Raw genomic sequence first — 17403 nt, forward strand, 5'->3', positions numbered from 1 at the left:
CCTCTGGAGGCCGTGGGGGGACCTCTGGAGGCCATGGTGGGACCAGGGGAGGTCTTGGGGGGACCAGGAGAGGCTGTGGGGGGACCAGGGGAGGTCTTGGGGGGACCAGGGGAGGCCATGGTGGGACCAGGGGAGGCCATGGGGGGACCAGGGGAGGCCATGGGGGGACCAGGGGAGGCCATGGGGGGACAATGGGAGGCCATGGGGGGACAACGGGAGGCCGTGGGGGGACCTCTGGAGGCCGTGGGGGGACCTCTGGAGGCCATGGTGGGACCAGGGGAGGTCTTGGGGGGACCAGGGGAGGCTGTGGGGGGACAACGGGAGGTCTTGGGGGGACCAGGGGAGGCCGTGGGGGGACCAGGGGAGACCAGTGAGGGGGCCAAAGTAGACCAGGGGAGGACATGGGACATTGCTACCTTGCTCTATGCTGAACATAAGAAATGGCGGCTTCACAGCTCAGAGCCTGGCTGCGAGACAAAAAAAAAAAAATCCTGGCAAAGCGCCACCCAATCAGGTTGGGGGGGGGGGGGGGAGTCCGGCAGGGGAATTGTAGGGATCGTCAGCGGGTACAATCTGGTTTCCAGGGGCGACTGGAAGGACGTGTCAGCACTGCGCACGGGGATTTTTTATTTTTTTTTGACAGGCACGGCCAGGACTGCGAGTGATCCAGGCGGGGGCAAGCGCCCCCCCTTGGCCCCCCCTGCGGACGCCCATGTCTCCATAGTCAATAATTGGCATTAGCATCTGCTGTGCGATACGCTTTCTGACCAGGAGACTTAGGGAGGATTTGTTCCTGTAAAGTACCCGTAGTTTGGCGTAGGTCTTGGTTGTCAGGGTATCAATGTGCATTCCGAATGTTAAGTGGGAGTCAAACCATAAGCCCAGGTATTTAAAACTAGTGACAGGGGTTAGGGTGGTGTTAGTGTTGGTTCTGAGCAGGAGCTCAGTCACTGGAAGCTTTAAAAATTTAGTCTTGGTCCCAAATACCATTGTTACAGTCTTGTCAGTGTTTAAAAACAGTTTGTTTTGGGAAATCCAGTTTTTGAGTCTCAAAAAGTCAGACTGAAGTATGTGTTGAAGGTCAGAGAGGCTATGGCTGTGTGCATACAGGATTGTGTCATCTGCATACATGTGTATTGAGGCTTCCTTACAAGCTGTGGGAAGATCATTAATGAACACTGAGAAGAGTAGGGGCCCCAGAACAGAGCCTTGCGGGACACCACAGGTGATATCCAGGGGGTTGGAGTAGGAGCCTGAGATGGACACATGTTGGGATCTTCCTGATAGGTAGGACTGAAACCAGTTTAAAGCATGCTTCCCTATTCCAGAGCTCTGGAGTTTGTTAAGCAGGATAGCATGATCAACCGTATCAAAAACCTTTGCAAAATCTAGTTATACTGCACCAGTGAGTTGTCCCCGTTCCATTCCGCACTGGATTTCATTGCAAACTTTTAGCAGGGTAGTTACGGTGGAGTGTTTGGGGTGAAAGCCAGATTGGAATTGGCTAGGGAAATTTGTTTTGGTGTAGAAATCGCTTAGTTGGGAGTGGACACATTTTTCCATGGCTTTGGATAGAATTGGGAGAAGAGAGATTGGCCTGTAGTTTGAGACAGTGTTTTTGTCCCCACTTTTGAAGATTGGGACAACTCTGGCCTGCAGACAGGATAGAGTTGACTATGGAAGCAATTGGTTTGGCAATGGCTGGGGCACCAAGTCGTAGGAACCTAGATTGTAGTAAGTCAGGTCCACATTGGCTGCTTAGTTTTAGTTTGAGGAGCGCTTGTATAATCTCCTCTTCAGATACTGGGCCAAATTGAAAATTGTGGGCAGTGTTGGGAGGGGGTGTGATTATAGGGTTACTCCTAGGATGAGATTCAGGTTTGTGGTTTGGGCTGCGTTTCGCTAATAAGTTAGTGGCACACCCCACAAAGTAATCATTGAATGCATTTGCAATGTCAGTGGGGTTTGTCAGAGTAATATCCCCCTTAGTGATATTACATGGCTGTTGATGGTTAGGAGGCTGGAATATATTGTTGATAACCTTCCAGAAGTTAGCTGGGTTTGATGTATTTTGGTGGAGATTGTCAGAGTAATATTGTGCTTTTGCATGCCTTGTTTGCCTTGTGCACATGTTCCTCATGCATCTGTAGTGATTGAGATTCTTGGTAGTGCCAGTTACTTTGTAGCTTTTCCACAAGGCATCCCTGAACTGGTAGAGTGCTATAAGGTCAGGTGTAACCCACGGAAGGTGGGCCCCCCGCACCCTTATTTTGCGTAGTGGAGCATGGGTATCGCAGAGTTTTAAGAACTCGGATTGGAAACAGTCGAGCGCAGAATCAGGGTCGGGAATTAAATCGATTCTGTGCCATGGGCAGTTGGTAAGCTCATCCGGAAACTGTTGTGTGTTAAAGTTTTTAAATGTTCTAGTGAGGAGAACTTTAGGGCTTGAATGGGGCGGTTTAATTTTCCTTACACAGTACACTATTGCATGGTCACTGAAAATATCAGGAAGGATGCCAGAGGATTGGATTCTGCTGGGGTTTGAGGAGAGAATCCAGTCTAGCAAGGAATGGTTATGCGATTTAAGGTTTATCCGTGTGGGTTGGGAAATGAGTTGCGATAGGTTAAGTGACTTGAGTTGTATCTGGATTTTGTGGTTTTTAGGGTCAAGCCAATTGAAGTTGAAATCCCCAAGAACTAGCAGCTCACTCTTCTCATTCAGAGAGGAAATGGAGCCAAGAAATTGGGTGATATCAGTCAGGGATTGTAGAGGGGCTTGAGGGGGGCGGTAGATGCCAGCAAGCAAGATTTGCTTAGAAAAGGGAGGCAGATTTTGCCAACTAGAATTTCAAAAGAGGGTGGGCTTGGTGGGCAATTTAGCAGTGTAAATTGTAATGTGTCTGCAATATGAAATAACACCCCTCCTCCTCTCTTTGACCTATCTCTCCTAAAAATGGAGTATCCCTGGATGGCAATATTTGCATCAGGGGTTTTAGGGGATAGCCATGTTTCTGTAAGAACGATGGCTTTGGGTTTATGCATAAGGCACCATGCCCTTAGTTCGTCCAGTTTGGGCAGCAGGCTCCGGATGTTTATATGGGCGACAGATAGCCCTTTTTGGAATTTAAAGGTGGAATTCTCAGGGGCATGGGACAGAGCTGGAATGGGAGGACCTGGGTTAGGTTCAATATCACCTGCTAAAGAGAGTAATAGTATGAGTAGAAATTTGGGTAGTTGTTTGCAAGTTGTAGATTTGTGATGTTTGCCATTTGAGTGAGAGGTGGTTGGTGTGCTGGTTTTTAGAGTTCTCCACCAACATTCAGTAGATAGTGAAAGGCTTTTGAGTAGTCCAGGGTGTATGGTGATGTTGGGTGTAGGCCAGGATGGAGGAGTTTGTAGTGGATAGAGGGAGTAACATCTCCATGAGGCCAGGAGAAAGAAAAAAGTTAAAATACATAGCAGGTTCATGATGCTAGAGGTAGGCAGTGCTGCAAGGAGCTGTTGTGAGCAGAGTCAGTGTGTGCAGACTAAACAGCAGGTGTGTGCCTGTTCCTTGTCAAATGTTTAGCTGTATTGCAATGCTAGAGTCATTCAGGGTTTCAGTGTAATTGTGCAGTCAGTTTTGGGAGAGACTGCAGTGAATAAGTTGTAAAGGGGTGGGGGGTTGAAATAGGCAGGTTAGCAAGCATGGGATCATAGTGTGATCTGAATAGCTTACCATTTGTTGTCTTGAGTAAAAGAGTTTGCAGAAAGGAAGCAGTCCCCAGTCACCTCTAGTCAAACTATAGTCTAACTATATGTATCACTTAAAATGATCACTTTAAATGCATCACTCTTAAGATGCCAATGCAAGGGGAATATTAGAGATTAGGAGGTAATTGAGGCTATTTGTGACAGGGGGAGTATATTACACTTCAGTACCCTACACCCTGGTTACAACAAAGAGTGCATTTGGGTTTTAGATCCAGCTTTATATTTGATATGTAATAGCATTAGCTACACTGTTGGGTGTTTGATATTCAAAGGAGCTGCAGGGCGTTGTAGATTTATTTCTAACCATGAGCCCTTGCAGCTGTGGTGCTCATCACGTAGGGTATAAATTAGGAGTGCTATACACACAGCCGACAGGAGCCTGACGAAGGAAAGTTATTTTCCGAAACGCGTAGCTTCCTGGTCGGTTGTGTGCTGTGTTTTGTGTGCTGTGACCTGTGTGCTGTGTGCTGTGACCTGTGCGCTGTGCGCTGTGTGCTGTGACCTGTGTGCTGTGTGCTGGGACCTGTGCGCAGAAGGCTTCCGTAGCCGCCCTCGCTCTCCAGTTGCGGTCCTGTTGTCGGACGCGACAGTAGGAAGACACTGCGCAGGGGATCACCGGACGGCTGTCGGCGCCAGAGCGCACATACACTTTGTAAGTGTACGTTTACTTTTTCAAGTTGGAATAAAGTTTATATTTCTAATTTCCTGCCGGTAATCTCCTTACTTGGGACTGCGTGGGACGGCTGGTGTGACTGTGGATGTCCCATGCTGGTGATGCTTTAGTGACTGGGGCTCACTGAACGGTGTAAAGACACCATTTATGTAGATCAGGCTCACACACGGCTGTGTGAGTACAAGATATCAATTATCATATATTTTGCACCTCTCCCCTACCCCTCCCTCCCTCCTTCCCATCCCCCACTTGTCTACATTGGATGTTTCTGCTCTGTATTGTGACAGACTGTATTTGTGTTTCTTCTATCTTTTTCTATGTGTGCTCACCATCTCCACACTTGCAGGTATACCACAGTATATACATACGGTGTGAGGGGCGCACTGAGGGCGCGGTGTGAGGGGCGCACTGTGGGCACGGTGTGAGGGGCACACTGGGCACGGTGTGAGGGGCGCACTGTGGGCGCGGTGTGAGGGGCGCACTGTGGGCACGGTGTGGGGGACATACTGTTGGCATGGTTGAGGGGCGCACTGTGGGCACGGTGTGAAGGGTGCACTGTCAGCACAGTGAGGGACGCACTCTGGGCACGGGGTGAGGAGCGCACTGTGAGCACGGTGGGAGGGGCGTACTGGGGGTACCGTGTGAGGGGCGCACTGTGGGCACAGTGTGAGGGGCCTGGAGTGAGGAATGCACTGTCGGCATAGGTGAGGGGCACACTCAGCACGGTGGGAGCGGCGCACTGTGTGCACGGTGTGAGGAGTGCACTGTCAGTATGGAGTAAGGGGCGCACTGTGGGCACGGTGTGAGGGGCACACTGTGAGCATGTTGTAAGGGGAGCTCTGTGGGCATGGAGTGAGGAGCGCACTGTCGGCACGGTTGAGGGGCGCACTGTGGGCACAGTGTGAGGGGCGCTCTGTGTATTGTGATAAAAGTGATAAAGGCGCGAACAACTTAAAATAGTGTTAAAATAAAATTAAATAATAAAAAACAAGTGTTTAAGATGATGAAAAAGATAGTGTTTCTACACCCAGCTCAAAAACCTCCTGGTGGGACCTGTTTCACGGGTTCCAACGGTTAAAGCAGTGTCTCAAACAATCCAGGGGGAGCATGTGGGAAAGGAAAACAAATGGTACACAAATAAGTGCAGACGTAATGAATTCAATGAATTAATCAGACAGTGTCACTGCTCGGTGACTGTAATCAGAACTCCCCTCCTTGCGCCCGAGCAGTGGGAGCCAGCCGAGTACCCAAGGGAGGCGGTGAGCAGTTCGGAAAACCTCCACTCACCATTTGTGTGATACATGCATGTATCACACAAATGGATGATTTTAATTGACTTATTGTAAGTGCGCATTTTTAAACCTTCGTTTTATAAAGATTTATGTACCATATTGATCGCACTATGTAGTCTTCTCTCTCATCTTGCATATAACACGTGTATTGCTGACGGAGTGTTTAAAGAGGGGTCCTGACTACCACGATCTATATGGGTGGCAACCCAATTTGCCAACTGCCTTTGATTTGCTGATGTCCTGTGAGTAGATCAATCATATGAGCCAAGACACTGTCTGATTAATTCATTGAATTCAATACGTCTGCACTTATTTGTGTACCATTTGTTTTCTTTTCCCATTATGCTCCCCCTGGATTGTTTGAGACAGGGGCGCTCTGTGGGCATGGAGTGAGGAGCGCACTGTCGGCACAGTTGAGGGGTGCACTGTGGGCACCATGTGAGGGGCGCACTGTGGGCACAGGGGATGGTGCACACTGTGGGCACGGTGTGAGGGGTGCACTGTGGACACACTGTGGGCAACACTGTGGGCACAGGGGGAGGTGCACACTGGGCACGGTGTGAGGGGCGCACTGTTAGCAAAGTGTGAGGGGCGCACTGTGGGCACAGGGGGAGGGGCGCACTGTGTACACGGTGTGAGAGGCATGGAGTGCGGAGCACACTGTCGTCACGGTGCAAGGGGCATGGAGTGAGGACATTTTTATTGGTATTTGGGAAGATGGTTACATTCTGTCAACAACCCATTCGGTGTTAACCTGGTGTAATGGCGTTGTTTCATAGACGATGTTCTTTATTAGGTTGGCACGGAGCAGGATTTTGAGTAATTTTATCGAGTACATTAATACAACTTCCCTCAATTTGAGGTTCACAGCAGTAAGTGATAGGCTTTTGGTCAATTTTTTGGATATTATAATTTATACTGAAGATAACTTCATCCACACTAAGACATTTCATAAAGAAGTGGATGCAAATAATTACCTCTTGGCAACAAGCCACCATGATCCGAAATGCATCCAGAACATACTGCAAGGGCAGTTTTTGCGTGTTAAACGCAACTGCTCTAAAAACGAGATCTATAAAGAACAGGTAGATGAGCTGAGCGAGAGATTTTTTAGTAGAAAGTATAAATAAAGTAATATTGAGACAGCCCTCAAAAAGGTAGAGGCCGTAAATAGGGAAGATCTAATTGTAACTAAGAGAAGAAGTTCAGTCAGTGCTAATGACCGATTCAATACCAATATCCCTTTTATTACAGATTATAATTCAATGGCCCCAGATGTCAAAAGAATTGTAAGGAAACATTAGGGAATCCTCCATAGGGATGAGAAGTTAAAAACAATTCTCCCTACTCATCCACAAATAATTTTCAGGAGAGTGAGAAATTTAAAGCAATCTCTGGCGCCCAGTTGCTTGAAAAAAGGTGCCACCAGCACCACTTGGCTTACAGAATCCACCTGGCAGAGTGGATGTAAGGGCTACTTTACATGCACACATTGTTGTGCCACCTGGCAGAGTGGATGTAAGGGCTACTTTACATGCACAAAGTGCTGTGCCACCTGGCAGAGTGGATGTAACGGCTACGTTATAAGCACAAAGTGTTGTGCCACCTGGCAGAGTGGATGTAAGGGCTACTTTACATGCACAAAGTGTTGTGCCACCTGGCAGAGTGGATGTAAGGGCTACTTTACATGCACACATTGTTGTGCCACCTGGCAGAGCGGATGTAAGGGCTACTTTACATGCACAAAGTGTTGTGCCACCTGGCAGAGCGGATGTAAGGGCTACTTTACATGCACACATTGTTGTGCCACCTGGCAGAGTGGATGTAAGGGCTACTTTACATGCACACATTGTTGTGCCACCTGGCAGAGTGGCTGTAAGGGCTACTTTACATGCACACATTGTTGTGCCACCTGGCAGAGTGGATGTAAGGGCTACTTTACATGCACACATTGTTGTACCACCTGGCAGAGTGGATGTAAGGGCTACTTTACATGCACACATTGTTGTGCCACCTGGCAGAGTGGATGTAAGGGCTACTTTACATGCACACATTGTTGTGCCACCTGGCAGAGTGGATGTAAGGCCTACGTTATAAGCACAAAGTGTTGTGCCACCTGGCAGAGTGGATGTAAGGGCTACGTTATAAGCACAAAGGGTTGTGCCACCTGGCAGAGTGTATGTAAGGGCTACGTTATAAGCACAACGTGTTGTGCCACCTGGCAGAGTGGATGTAAGGGCTACGTTATAAGCACAACGTGTTGTGCCACCTGGCAGAGTGGATGTAAGGGCTACGTTATAAGCACAGAGTGTTGTGCCACCTGGCAGAGCGGATGTAAGGGCTACTTTACATGCACACATTGTTGTGCCACCTGGCAGAGCGGATGTAAGGGCTACGTTATAAGCACAAAGTGTTGTGCCACCTGGCAGAGCGGATGTAAGGGCTACTTTACATGCACAAAGTGTTGTTTCACCTGGCAGAGTGGATGTAAGGGCTACTTTACATGCACAAAGTGTTGTTCCACCTGGCAGAGTGGATGTAAGGGCTACTTTACAGTACATGCACAAAGTGTTGTGCCACCTGGCAGAGCGGATGTAAGGGCTACTTTACATGCACAAAGTGTTGTTTCACCTGGCAGAGTGGATGTAAGGGCTACTTTACATGCACAAAGTGTTGTGCCACCTGGCAGAGCGGATGTAAGGGCTACTTTACATGCACAAAGTGTTGTGCCACCTGGCAGAGCGGATGTAAGGGCTACTTTACATGCACAAAGTGTTGTGCCACCTGGCAGAGTGGATGTAAGGGCTACTTTACATGCACACATTGTTGTGCCACCTGGCAGAGTGGATGTAAGGGCTACGTTATAAGCACAAAGTGTTGTGCCACCTGGCAGAGCGGATGTAAGGGCTACATTATAAGCACAAAGTGTTGTGCCACCTGGCAGAGTGGATGTAAGGGCTACTTTACATGCACACATTGTTGTGCCACCTGGCAGAGTGGATGTAAGGGCTACTTTACATGCACACATTGTTGTGCCACCTGGCAGAGTAGATGTAAGGGCTACTTTACATGCACACATTGTTGTACCACCTGGCAGAGCGGATGTAAGGGCTACGTTATAAGCACACATTGTTGTGCCACCTGGCAGAGTGGATGGAAGGGCTACGTTATAAGCACAAAGTGTTGTGCCACCTGGCAGAGCGGATGTAAGGGCTACTTTATAAGCACAAATTGTTGTGCGTGTAAATTCAGTACAAGCAGCAGTAGATTCATTTCGAGAATAACCAATAAGGAATCATAAATTGCAGCAGCATCCATGTAGTGTACTTACTGGAGTGCCCATGTGGATTCCATTATGTCGGTAGAACCTGTAGACCTCTGAAAAGGAGACTGTGGGAGCATATTAATAACATCAAGAAAGGATTACAGTCCCACAGTGTCTCCAATCATTTTAGATTGGTTCACGGGCAGAATCCCATTGGACTAAAGTGCATGGGGATAGAATGCCCGAAGCCATACTGGACCGGACAGAATAGAATTATTCAAATATCCAGAAGGGAAACCTCCTGGATACACCAGTTAAAAACATTGTCTCCCCAGGGGTTGAATCTGGATTTTGATTTAGGTTAGTTCCTTAAAGATATAACACAAAATCACTAGATGGCGCTCTAACACTTCCCAATTCAGTGTACAGTGAAACAAACAAATATTAAGGTGTACTGTATAGGAAATAATATTCAAGAATAAACCTTAAATTAATATATGAATCCCATAAAAACACTTCACCAATGAGTGCAAACAAACAATAATAAAGTGAATAAATAAGGGCAAACCAGATATCACTCAACCCTATCACTTAGACTGTTTCAAAAGTCTAGATGTATACAGCTTTCCCAAAATCCAGGGAGCGATGATGGATGCCTAAAAAAGAAGAGAAACATATATAGTGCAATATGCTAACACAGTGAATAAAGTAAATATAAGAGGGGCTCCCAAATTTCTACTCACAATTGAGCAGAAATAAAGAGCAGTGTGCCAGCCTGTGACTCGTGGTAGTCTGTGGTCTGGGTATTGCAGGTACAGTAGTAAGAACTCGGCAGTCTCGGACAAAGAAAGTAACCCATAGTGCAGGTCAAAAAGATAATTTATGAAAACATCGAAAACTCACAAATGGAGGTTGATGGATGATATTTTGAAATACGGCCGGTGCATTGCATAAGCCGAATGGCATAACTAGATATTCGTAGTGGCCATCACGGGTATTAAAGGTTGTCTTCCACTCATCACCCTCTCTGATCCGAATTAAATTGTAAGCTCCTCGAAGATCCAGTTTGGTAAAGATCGTAGCCTTGCATCAGGAATGAGGGGTAGAGGATATCGATTTTTCACTGTGATTTTATTGGCCTGAGAGAACCGTCTTTTTTGGAAACAAAGAAGAAACCTGCACCAGCGGCAGAACTTAATTTGCGAATAAACCCACGCTGAAGGTTCTCCGAAATGTATTCCTGCATTGTCTTGGTTTCTGTTTCTGAAAGGGGGTAAGTGCGACCTCGAGGAGGTGATGGCCCCTGGGAGCAGATCGATTGTGCAATCAGAAGGTCGGTGTGGCGGTAATTCCTCTGCCTGTTTTTTGTCGACTACATCTACAAACTCCTGGTAAGAAATTTGAAGGCATGACGAGGAAGTCTCAGTAGGTAGCCGAACCTCGGAGATGGTGCTAGACACCGGAAGACAGGATCCATGGCAATGTTGTCCCCAGGCTGTCACTTGATTGGTCGCCCAATCGATCTTAGTGTTGTGGTGCCACAACCAGGCAAACTCTAGGACCACTGGAGTCGAGACTGAGCAAATAACATAGAATGGCAGTGTCTCTTTGTGAAGTGCCCCAACCGTAACCAGCAAAGGATTAGTCTCGAGGTTGATGGTCCAAGGTATCAGAGGTCTTCCATCAATAGCCTCTACTGCTAATGGATCTCCCTAGTATGGAGAGGAAGGGAGTGAAGTTCTGAAAATGCATGGTCAATGAAATTCCCTGCGGCTCCTGAATTCACAAAAGCTTGAGTGAAAATGGAGGCTGGTCCCCAGAAGAGTGAAACCAGCAGGAGCAGCCGTAAAGGTTGTGACAGAGAAAGAATAGAAGAAATGCCCAGAGAATATTTCTCTATATTCACTGGGCACTGGAGTTTCCTGATTTAGGACAATTTTGGGCAAGATTACCTTTCAGGTACAGTCCCCTGACACGTCTCCTAGTTCTGTCCTGCTCAGGGAATTTGGTATCACCTAATTGCATTGGTTCCTCCTCAGATAGAGGTGTAGAAAAAGGGGTCTGGAAGTGGAGGACAAGCCGGATTATTGGGGTTTTTGGGAACCGGTCTCGCTCGGCCTGTCGTTCTCGCATCTGGAGATCAATTCTGATACAGAGAGCAATTAATTCCTCCAGATCCTTGGGGGTGTCCCTGCAAGTCAGCTCGTCCTTTAAACCCTCAGCCCCTGTGAAAATGCTGCCAGCAGAGCTTCATTGTTCCAGCCTGTCTCGGCAGCAAGCGTTTGGAATTCAATGTCATACTGGCCCACAGTACAGGTTTCTTGCCGGATTCGAAGGAGCAAAGCAGAAGCAGAAGATCTGCGACCAGGAGCGTCAAAGACTCTTTAAAAGGCAGCAACATCATTGACCAGTGAGGACTCCTTTTCCCAGCGAGGGGAGGCCCAGGTCAAAGTCTCATCTGTCAGTATTGAAATGACGTAGGCAAAACCTGAATTGATGGGTGCAGAACATGGAGGGCTGGAGTTCGAACTGAATCGAACATTGGTTCAAAAATCCTCTACAAGTCATCGGATCACCTCCATAACGTTGAGGCGTCAGGATCCATGGTTCTCTGGGCATAGGAGATGACTGAGCTGGCGCCGGAGACGCTGCCAGCAATGGTGGTGCAGGGGTAGAACCCACCTGGAGTGTATCCAGCCGGATGATAATGTCCTGAAGTTGGCTAGAAATTAGTGCCATCTAATGGTTTTGCTGGGCGAGGTGTGTCTCATGCCCTCCGAGTAGTTCCCCTTGGAGAGATACAGCTCGCACTACCTCAGCGGGATTCATGCTAGGCCGAGCAAAATGTGACGGTGCTCGTCTCCAATCAGGAAGCGGAGCCGCAGGGCAGAGGTAGGGATGCAAATTAACCGACCAGGGCCCAGGGACAGAGTCCTGTTAGAGTATCTGTAGTTGGTAGGCAGTCAGAAGTCAGGGCTGTTGGCAGTGATGCAAAGTCCAGTAGACAAGCAGAGGTCAGGGCATGCAGGAAGCAGCGATGTCAGGGGTCAGCAACAGGGAATCCAAATAGACAAACGGGTAAGGCGTGACAGCGTAAACAACAAGAGCTGCAAACGTTAGAACTTTGCTCGGCGACTCCCACTAGGAACTGCAGCCTTATGTAGCAGACTGCCAGTACCCAAAATAGTCAGAGTGTTCAGAAAGGACAGGCAACTTGGTAGGCAACTGCTACCTCCTTGAGCTCAGTATTTAAAAAAAAAAAGTATAATAATAATAAAAAGGACATTTATAATAAACTTTTTTCAGGTAGTAACCCATTGTGCGTATCAGAATAACTTTCTTATAGAGATATTCTTTTTATGTAGGGCATCGTTCCCTGTACATTATATATCACTATATTTCATGTGATTATCCTCTTCTTAGTGATGGAGTATTTATTGGTCTCATTTTAGACATTATTCCAAACAATCTTTCTGGTTTTAGAAGATAAAAATATCACATGTGAGCACATTCACGTCTCAGACCTTTCCCCATTATCTCTTAGCATACAATGCTTCCACTGTGTGACGGTAAAGGGGTTAACCAGGCTTATAATAAAGGTCAAGCCCACTTGGTTAACCCTGACCTAGGCTGTAAGTTTCAGGGTGGGTTTGGCGGAGAAAGTCTTTGCAGAATGTGTCTATGTAGCAAGGTTCCGGAGTTAGGGGATACCCCAAAAGTTGTATCCGGAGATTGAGTGATATCTTTGGATACAGCTAAACGCATTACTCCACCAACCTCGGACCCTGGAAACGTTCTTACGACTCACCGCCAGAGTCCCTCCTGCAGCATCTTCCAGACAAGGTAAACGGGTATGAAGGGGTTAAAATATATCTGCAGGTATATACGGAGTCCTTAGTATAGCAGGGATTCCCCAGTACAGCAGAGGTACCCACATACATTCCCAGCCTAGAGTAGGTGTTCAGGAAGGTGCTCGAGTTACGGTTATAAAGCTGAGCATGTTTGCAATGTTTTAAAAGGTTTAAAAGTATTTTTCTCATGTGTGCCAGGAATGAGGCTAGTGATTTGTAGGGAATATATACACTCACTCTATTCAAGACACCAGAATAGGAACTCATAACTTTTAGCACACAGAAGACAGGAAACAATATATTTTATTAAATGGGTATAGTTTAATGTGTATATATATTGATAACCTGTAAATGAACTGTGGGATTTCAAAGTCATGGCTACCAGGCTCGGTGCCTATGCGTCTGGGAGAAAGCCAGGACTTGAAAGCCTCAGACATACTAGAGGTGTGAACCCTTTGTTAGCAAAGAGGGCTAAGTGAAGCACCCACATCCTCATCTCAAAGGGGCCATGTGGCCTAGCCTAGACTTAGTGGCATTGATCCGGTGGGGGGTTTTGAATAGTGGGCAAGAAGGCATTTTGTGCACATGCTTTCTCACTGTTCTGAAGCCAGAGGTGCCAGCTTTCACAAACCTGGCAAAGTGTGTGAGTGGCTAGGGATGAAATTCCCACGCCACTGGTTGAAGGGCAAGTTGTGGGCTGGCCTGTCCCGAAGTGTATAAGACAGCTAGTCACCCTCCCAGAACTTTCTCTGCTGTTGTTCTTTCTTTGGTGTTCCATGTGTTCCCAAGTGATTCCAGAAGTCCAATTTGCCATAAGGGCAAGAATGGGTCGGACCTGGCCCAGAGATGCCTTGCTGCAATTGCAAGGAGGAAGGCTGCCGGACTTTTTAAACCGGAATGTTTTCTAAATCCCCACTTCAGCACTGGACTGTTTTAAAGACTTTATTTCAACTAGGAAAGTCAGTTTATCAACCCCAGACAGTATATTTTTCTGTCTATTGTAATTGAATGTGTGTTTGCCTGTTTCTGTGGAATAAATTACAATTTATTTTAGTTATTGGCTTTGCTCAATGATATGATCCCGGTATAAAGCTATATTTTGCCTGGTCTCCCGTGACACACTGCAGCCAGGGATTCTGGGTAATGACATGCAAATAAGCACTCAGTGTGTCACTCTTTGCTTCTTGTCCATTTTAACAGACCCCCCCTATAAGCTTATGCCTGCCGCATTACACAGCTTTTCAGCACAGCCTGGGTTACAGAAGTGCAGAGCCAGTAAACATTTTGGGACTTAGTGTGAGGGAGGTTATTTGCTGGTAAGTGGCTATAACCGAACACAAAATAAGTTATGGCGAGTAAAAAAGTGACACAAATTCTCCACCATACAGTGTACAGCCAATAACAATCCCAATGGTTTTAGAAGAGGAGATAATTACCTGTGTTTTGACCATTTCCATGTTTCTGTTGGTTGTGTTTGTCATGGGAGACAAGGACTATCACCCCAGGGATCAATTCGCCAGACAGAAACACAGAGTTTACTAAATGAATTGCAAAAAGAAATATCCACAACTATTTAGAGTAAATCAACACACACTTACAACTGGGAAACTGGGGTTACCCTATAAACTGGGTGCAGGGACTCCCTAAAGAGATTTACCCCATTATTTCTTCCTGTGGCGTCTTCTGCAGCTTCTTTCCAGCTGCCTCTGCTAACAAAATCTGAACTCCCAGCTAAAACTGAGCTGATCTCATCTAGCTAGGGTCTCTCTTCCCCCAGGTGTTTGCAATATGACCCAGCCCCTGATTGGTGGGTGGAAATGCAACAATGAACACATTTACATGCAAAGAGTTAGGCTGCATCCCTCCTGCCATTGTCTGCACTCATGCTTGAGAGTGGCGACGTCACCAACTCTCCAAGCATGAGCGTTCGGCTGTCTGGCAACTTTTTGGGTAAGCGCGAGCGGGGGGGCCGTGGCCGGGGGGCGTGGCCGAGCAGTGACTGGCGCTGATTGGCTGAGGAGGTCATGTGACCCTTCAGCACGCCTCAAACTCAATTTTATCTGTCTCGGCAAGCACTGAGAGCCAGCGAGCATACGTCAGTATGGCTGGACAGGTTCAAATTGATTGTGCTAACCACACTAAGCACCAAGCGCAGTCAGTGGCAGCATGGACGCAGCCTTACATGGAAAGATCACAGACCCCTTTAACCATTCCAGCTGAACATATTTCCTGAAGTGCTGGAACCAGGCTTACAATACATATTTATATACCAACATAATACCAATGTATTACTGAGAGGTAGGGGTAGTGGCAGGCTTGACCTTTATTAAAAAGCAGTCACATTTACCCCTACTGATGAAAAAGTCAAACCACGCTCATGCTTCCTAAAAAGGATCTTGAAGTAGATCTGCTCTCCCTCTTGCTGCTGCTGTGGTATGAAGGCATCCCTCCTTCACCGGTAACCGCCGTGGGAAGACTCCAACGCCAGGCAATGATGCAAAAATAAACATAGAAGCGCACCAAGGGTCAAGGTACATGTACAGTATTATACAAATGAAGTAATAACAAGTAAAATTTACATATAAAATATAGTAAATCCAGTAGAGGCCAGTACACAGGTTTCCAGTTCGGTTAGATGTTAGGCACAGGGGGTGAGTGCTGAGACTCACAAATCAGTCCCGCGCGCTGGGACCAACTGGCTCGGCAAAACACAGATGTAATTTCCGGGTTGCGGCTTCTCGCAGGACCCGTATTGAGTAGTCCACCACTCTGTATTTCCGCGGAGTTCTTTCAGTGCACACATAGGGATCCAGACTGTTGGCTGTATAGTTCCAGCCTCCCCACAGAGGCTTGAGCCAATTCCATCCGGCTTGCTCAAAGTGGGATGTGTGCTGGAAAAACAGAGTACTGGCGATCGTGGTGGACTACTCAATACGGGTCCTGCGAGAAGCCGCAACCTGGAAGTGACATCTGTGTTTTGCCGAGCTAGTTGGTCCCAGAGCGCGGGACTGATTTGTGAGTCTCAGCACTCACCCCCTGCGCGTAACATCTAACCGAACTGGAAACCTGTGTACTAGCCTCTACTGGATTTACTATATTTTATATGTAAGTGTCACGGTGACTTATGACAGGCTGCAATTTACACCAAATAACTGGGTTGAACTGGTACGAGACTCAGATATGATAAAATATAATTTATTCCTTGATAAAGGTGAACACACAAGATATACAAATAACAGGCAAAATATGGACACTTACTTAAAGGTTAGGACAAGAAAGCCATCAGGATGGGCCATTTCTTCCATAATTCAGTTGACATCACAGCAATAGATGCAGATCATGAATGAAGACACATGAAGGACACATGAAGATCCATGAAGACATAAAGACAATTGAGTAAGGGGGGACTCTGGTTTACATACCATTTCCACCCTTCTCTTACACTCAAGGCGTCGAGCAGTCTAGCACAAATCTCTTTGAAGCAGAATTTGGCTTCCAGGGTAAGTGTGAACTATCACACTTAAAAACACTCAGCCTCTTTGTTCTTGGCCCCAGTATAAACAATGGGGCAGTTAACTTTTTGATCACCGGGCTATGTTAATTCCTGCAGGATGCTCTTCCTGCTTATTAACATAACAGATGGAGTCTGCAGTTTCCAGAACAGACCCAAACCGCATATACATTTTAATACATACACATATTAAAATACCCGGTTCTGGTAGGTCCAGCGGGTCCAAACTTTCCAGACCTTAATGCCGGAACTGGGACACCATATGGTCCGAGTTTCAGCCCGCTAGGACCTTGGAACTGGAGTTACACAAATATCACATAAACCGTTTCATATTTTATTATAAAAATCTCCGCTAAAAAGAAATCTCAGCGTTTCACAAAATCCCCATTGAAAACCACGGGCTCCGCCGCCGTGGGTTTCATTGGAGCAACTCCGCCGTTGTAATCAATGGAGTGTCCTGCCATAGATTTTCAATGGGGAAACGCCGCCATTGAAGTCTATGAGAAAATCCACAAATCTTTACATTCGTCCACACTCCGTCTGGTTAGTCTGAGGGGGCTGGGCAGGGGCATACATTAGAGCCGGAACCTTTGCTATATGCCCCCCAAATCCCATCCCTCTGGGCATTCAAGAACCAGAGCTATGGACTTACACTTTTCAACATTTTACACAGTAATTTTTCCGCCACGCGGCTTTTCCCCCATTGGAATCAATGGCAAAGGTCCCGAACTTTCAAGGGGGTCCATACTCCGTCGGGTTGGTCCAAGAGGGTCAAGGATGGTTCTGCAGCCATGCCGGAGCAGTGCCTACAGGTTCCCCAAACCCTGGCCGTCTGGACCCTCCGGAACCGGAGATATGGACTCATGATTTTCAGCTTTTCACACTTAGTCAATTTCCTGAGCTGTTTCTGCCGCCGCCATTGGAACCTATGGCACGACCCGCTCTCTCGGCATGACCCTTCTCGGGGGTCCAGGATTCGGGGACCCGGTGGTGGTCGAGTGGGGAGAGGCCTAGGAACTAGGGGCAAAAATAATTTTATTTCTAGGTGCTCTAGAACT

At 47.1% G+C, this 17403-nt stretch overlaps 1 protein-coding gene across 1 annotated transcript in view; it reads right to left on the minus strand.

The window, feature by feature from the left end:
* The window catches only part of LOC142466919 (uncharacterized), a 248109-nt gene that overhangs the window by 202525 nt on the left and 28181 nt on the right, over nucleotides 1–17403 (minus strand).

Source organism: Ascaphus truei, chromosome 15 (genome assembly GCF_040206685.1).
Source record: "Ascaphus truei isolate aAscTru1 chromosome 15, aAscTru1.hap1, whole genome shotgun sequence".
Lineage (NCBI taxonomy): Eukaryota > Metazoa > Chordata > Amphibia > Anura > Ascaphidae > Ascaphus > Ascaphus truei.